Source organism: Glycine max, chromosome 8 (assembly GCF_000004515.6).
Source record: "Glycine max cultivar Williams 82 chromosome 8, Glycine_max_v4.0, whole genome shotgun sequence".
NCBI lineage: Eukaryota > Viridiplantae > Streptophyta > Magnoliopsida > Fabales > Fabaceae > Glycine > Glycine max.
Window position 1 is genome coordinate 44,660,547 of NC_038244.2, and position 6,109 is coordinate 44,666,655.

Genomic DNA, 6,109 nt, shown 5'->3' on the forward strand with positions numbered 1-6,109 from the left:
CTGAATAAAAAATATGTCGAAGGCATAGAAATTAAAACGGAATCAAAGGGAAATTATATGTGAATATTTTTCTAGTTGATTTGATCATGTGAAACGATGTATAGTCGACTCGTGTTTGTAACTAGTGAGACAAAAAAAGTATTATTTTGGTTATTAGCATTTTCCCTTTCTTCGTGCACACTCACACAAAGGGTTGGAGGAAAGGTTTTCCCATGTTGAATCATAATCAAGGGTCAATTATCACTAAATCCATAATTGGTCACGGAGACTGCTTTTATGTTTTCTCCCTTTCTTTAATTTCCACTAGTTTATGTGTATGGTTTGTGGGTGCTTTGGCGACATTATAGGTCACAATTAAGAATAATGTTGAGACCAACATTTCAAAAGAAAAATATTGCTCTTTTCACACCATTTTTCTCTTTTGATTCAAGCATATACAAAACATTAAAACTTCGAAATTAAGCATGAAGAATGTTCAAATGATTTGAAATCGAATATCACCGGTTATGCACTTTATCCGTGAGACGGTGACCTAGTTAACGATTTTAGATTTTGCCCTTCTTTTGTCCCTGTAACAGAGAATTTTTTTTAGTCTTATAATTATTTTTTTGTTTTGCTTTAGTCTATTAGAGTATTGTATACTCTTGATTTTTTTAATAAATTTTTTCATAAGTACATATAAGAGGAAAAAAAGAACATAAAATTCATTAAACTTTTTGAATAAGTTAAAACTAACTTATGCATCATAACTTTTGAAAAAGCTAAATAAAACAATTCAATTCAATTTATCTACTTATTTTTGTTTCTTATAAATACTTGTGAATAAATTTAGACTTAAATAACCTTTTGATCCCAATAAAATATGATATTTTATTGTCCTTTAATTATTATATTTTTAGTGTTATCTTTCTTATGTAAATTGAATTTTTAAATATATCTTATTAATTATTTTGAATAAAAAAGAATTTAAAAATATAATTTATTAAAGAAATTATCAAATCCTTTTGATGATGACAAGTCAATGAATTATCATTGTCATTGTTATATCATCAATTAACATTATTACTTAACAGTATAGACTAAAAAAATTAAAATTAAAACAAATATTTATTAAACTAAAAAAAAACTCTATTGTACAGACACCAAAAGGTTATCTAAGTGTAAACTTATTCATAAGTATCTATAAGAAACAAAAATAAGTAGATGAAATGAACTGAGTTTCTTATTAACATACATCAATCAAGACGTTAGCAAATATGTATTATTTTAAATAGTTTTAGCTTTTAATTATATTGTTTTGATTAGCACATCCCTAGTTTTTATCCTTCATCTCTTTAAAAAAAATTGGTGATTTTTTTTTTATCCTTGACCTAATACGCTTCCTATATATGTATATACAACTTTAACAGTGAAGTTGCATATATAATTACAGAGAATGAAAATTCTACAAAAGTCATGACATTTTAAAATAGGCAGCATCATACAACCTTTTATGCATAGTTCAACAATTAGACTTTACACCCTTTGTGACGAGAACACATCAGATACTATACTCAATCTTATATAGCCAAAAGCTCTACAATTCAAAGACATATCTTGTAATTTGATTGACGAATAGTATATATAGGATACAATTTGATCAAAGGTATATTCTAACTATAATATGCTAATTGAGCAGCGTATTATAGCAGGAAGTATTTAATTAATTAGTGTCTTCAGCTGATAAAGTTTAATTATTTTTCTCATATGATGTGTAAAGATACAGTATCGAATCTTCGTTTTTATTAAAGGGCTAACTGAAAGTCTAGGAAAGGAGAGATGATCCATGGTTTCAGAAAGGAGAGCTTGCCTTCGGTGTAAATGAAAAAAAAAAAAAGAAGAGTAAAAGCATTGTTAATTGACGCTACTCTAGATCGAGCTCGCAATGTAGTTGAGGAAATCATCAAGTGAAATTAATTAGTACTAATATCATAATTACACTATTTTTTATTATCATGATTTTCACGCAAATTATATATATCTGATTCACCATATATTTTCAATATCTAGTGAGTTTGTTTAAATTTAAAAAAACAATTTTAAAATAAATATTTTTCATATAAACACTTTTTTAAGAAGCATATATGATTTATTTATTTATTAAAATCATTAAAAAAATAGTTTTACAAAAATAATTTAAACAAACACACAAATTTTTTTTAAAAATATTGATTTTATTAAAATAAATATTTATTTTTTAACAAATTAAGTTTTAATAAACCAACCTATCGTCATCATCAGACAAAGTGAATTGTATTTGTTAAAATGTTTAGTTTTGCCGTTTTTTATTTGATCCTAAATTAATACTAAAAAAATGTTATATTACACATTAGGAACAAACTAAATATCAAATAGAAACATAATCAAAGACTAAGACCGGACCAGATAAATAAAAATTTAAGGACTAAAATATAATTTTTTATTTTTTATAATGATAATAATGCAATGTTAAATCATTAGTATATAATATTTTTATAGTATATATAATTCTACATTTTTATGGTCCTTAATTAAACAAGGAACTAAGAAATGCTAATTGTATTTCTCAAATCAAAGATTAATATACATAATAATCAATATAAGGTGATAATGTTGGGGATAAATATATATGCTCAAGATTCAATCCATAATGTTATCAATTTTAGTAAAGAATTATTCTTTATTTTATTATCATATTTATTGTTTTATTAAATTTTTTATTTAACTAGTCCTTGATTAAAATTAGAGATTTGTTATCATCATAGAGATTATGATAATGAAAAATAAGTCTTTTATAATTTGAATTTAAATTATTCATGGTCGTAGGATTATTCTGAATAAGACATTAATAATCTGGATATATATATATATATATATATATATATATATATATATATATATATATATATATATATATATATGTCTTTATTGGATAAAGATTAATAGATATCATTCATTAAATTATTTATACAGATGATGTAGATGTGGATGTCACTATTGAATTAACTCAATTGAAAATTTTTAATAGTTAATATTACCTTGATATGTCAATAGGAAGTTCTCAAGAAAAATATAATAATTTTCTTTGACATGAGATTATCATAATAATTGTCAAGTTATTTATTATATTTTAATTCAGGACACCTAATTTCTTAGGATACTCGTTGAATTGGATATGATTAAATACACGTAAAATTAATGATTAATTAAGAAAGAATTCATCAACTCTAGATAATGAGTTTGAAATCTATGATAAAATTAAGACATTGTTGAGGACAATTTAATGAGTGAAAAAAATAATTTTTAAAATTATTTATTGATTAAATATAATGTGGTAACTTATTAGAGTTTGATAATATTATTATACTCTAAATTTAATCTTGAGATGTAAATGATAAAAAGAAATATTATATTATTGTTCTATTGATTCTTCTTGAAGGTAAGGTAAAATATGTTATTCGCTGTAGGTGTTTTGAACACTCATTTTTCCTGCGGATGATACCGGTTCATCACGGCACGTGAATGGAGACATGGATTTGTATGTATATTCTTAGGGTTCCTTCACCTAAAGATAGGATCTAGATATGCCTCTGCATTTAAATAAAAAAATATGAAAATAAAAGGGAGGAAAAAAAAAAGAAGACAAGAAGAATCCATCGTGTACATACATTCGTTTATTTTAGACCAAGCTAAAGGATCACTCGAAAGATTGTGCCAACTTTTATCTAAACTTTTCTTCACGTATAATGCTATACAAAGGCAAAGTTGTGTGCATAGGAAAAACCACTGATCTATCTAGAAAAGTACTGAGATAACATTGGGACTTTAGACTGGAGCAGCATTAAATTTTGAGCTTAAACTTTAGTTGACTCTAACAGCTACTACCTTCAATTTGTAGAAGAGAATCTCTCTATTGCATGCATAAACCCCACCCCTTAGCGTAATGCCTCCTCTTTAGTTAAGGCAAATGTTTTAAAGTATTCATACACATAATCTCAATTGCATTTCAATTATTGTAGTTTTAATATTTCTACTGAATGAATTAATCGCTGTTTTTATGCTTGCTAACCCAAATTCACATGGAAAAAAAATTAATACTACTAGATTGAATATCATCAAACATAGAAATTCTAATCTAACCCTTATATATTAATCCCGTTTTGAAAAACTTTAGCTATAAATTGATGTGTCTCCTCTGTATATATTATAATAAAATTGATTCATGAAAAAACTTTAGAAACCTTCTTGTAGTTGGATAAATTAGTTAGTACCTTAGTACTGATCGAATAATAACTTCTTTTGACGTAGGAAACATCGTTTCAATCATCAGGACAGATTATGTGTAAATGCCAGCAATTATCTTTTCTGCTTTTATGATTGTCAAATAAAAAGAACGTGCACGGACTCACATGTATCAAAAGAGAGATAGATCAAATATTTTGTAGAAATGAGTGCCACATATATTGTTGTTTTCAATATTAAACCATGTTTAAGGCCAGGTGTATATGTATTTCTAAAGCAAAGCAAGTTGGTCAGTTAGATTCCCGTTCCCTACTTATTTAGAAAAAGAAGGCTTTAGCACTTTAGACAACGAACAGCATCATACTGAAGCAATGGATGAAGATTCTCTCACACTGCAGATATATATTAAGCTTTTATATCCAACGAATTGATGAAGGGGGTTCATCTTTTTTAATTATTTAATTTATACATTGTTTCAGTTTATAGAGCATTGTACTTCACAATTGCAATTTGTTTTGTTTCAAATTACAGAGAGTATAAAGATGGAAATCAAAAGCAAAAATTATTCAATCAAGATGACAAGATGTATGATGTATCCAGTTGAATTGCTCTATACGATGATATAGAATTGTATACTTACATTGAAACTTTTATATATAGGAAGTGTAAATCTCAATAGGTAATTTATTACCTTTAATTTTATTAGTTTAATTAGATCAACAATCTTCCACCCCCTCTGGTCAGTGCTTCTTCATCTCCTTCTTGAGCACAAACAAAATTTCAACCATTGATTCGAACTTACGAATCATTTGCAATTCACATTTCATTTAAAATTCTATTCAAATATAAACTAATAGTACACACGTCAACGGTCAAATTCTCAAAAAACCCTTTTTCCTTAACTTATTTTTTGTTTGTTCAATAAAGATAGTCGTATTATACCGACCCCTTTCTTTCATTTGGTCAAACTCTATTGACTCCTTTATGTATAGTTCCTTTGTTTATTATGGGCCATTGGTGCAAAATTGTGTTGTTACTGGATCCAGCAGTTTAGCTATTATTGGCCCAACTCACAGCTCACAGAAGCAAATCTAAACTCTACAATTTGGGTAATGTTTGAATTGATAGATTGGAGGGATTAATAATAGAGTGCAGTGAGAAGAGGGTTTCAAACTATTATGAGTTTCCATAGAAATAGAGTGGAGATGAGAAAAATGGAAGAAAAAAATTAATTGAAGAATAAATTATTAGAATTTCTCATATGACACAAAGTAAAGGACTAAATCTATTAGCCATCAAGTTAGTAGGTTGTTTCTTCTTACATTCCTAAAATATCACCCTAAATCCCCTCTTAATTATAAAAAATCAATTTTATTTTTTATTTGTAGGAATCGAAGACAAGTATTAAAGAAATTTACAATTCACATTTTTCTTAATCAACTGAATTAGACCTTTCTTGACATGGAAAGATTAATCTGAAATGAAGGTTTTACATTTTGAATTACCTAATTTGAAATTTATAAGGGGTGTTTCTTTCATTGCTAAATAATAAATCTGGATTCAAATTTTAAATTTTGGAGTACCTAATCCAGAATGTACAAAGAGTTAGGGTGAGATTTTTGGGGTGCAGGAAGAAACACCCCAGTTGATATCGGCCACAATCCTCTCAAACCTTGTTAAGGCCCAAACAGCACGAAGGAGATGCAAGAATACCTATTCAGGAATAAGATAAGGGTAATATGGGAATTTTGAAACATTTTGGGGGTGCAAGAAGCAATTGTCTTAGAAAAATATTAATGGTCTTAAAATAAAATAAAAAAGGCTCAACCTCCCAAAATGGTGCTGGAAA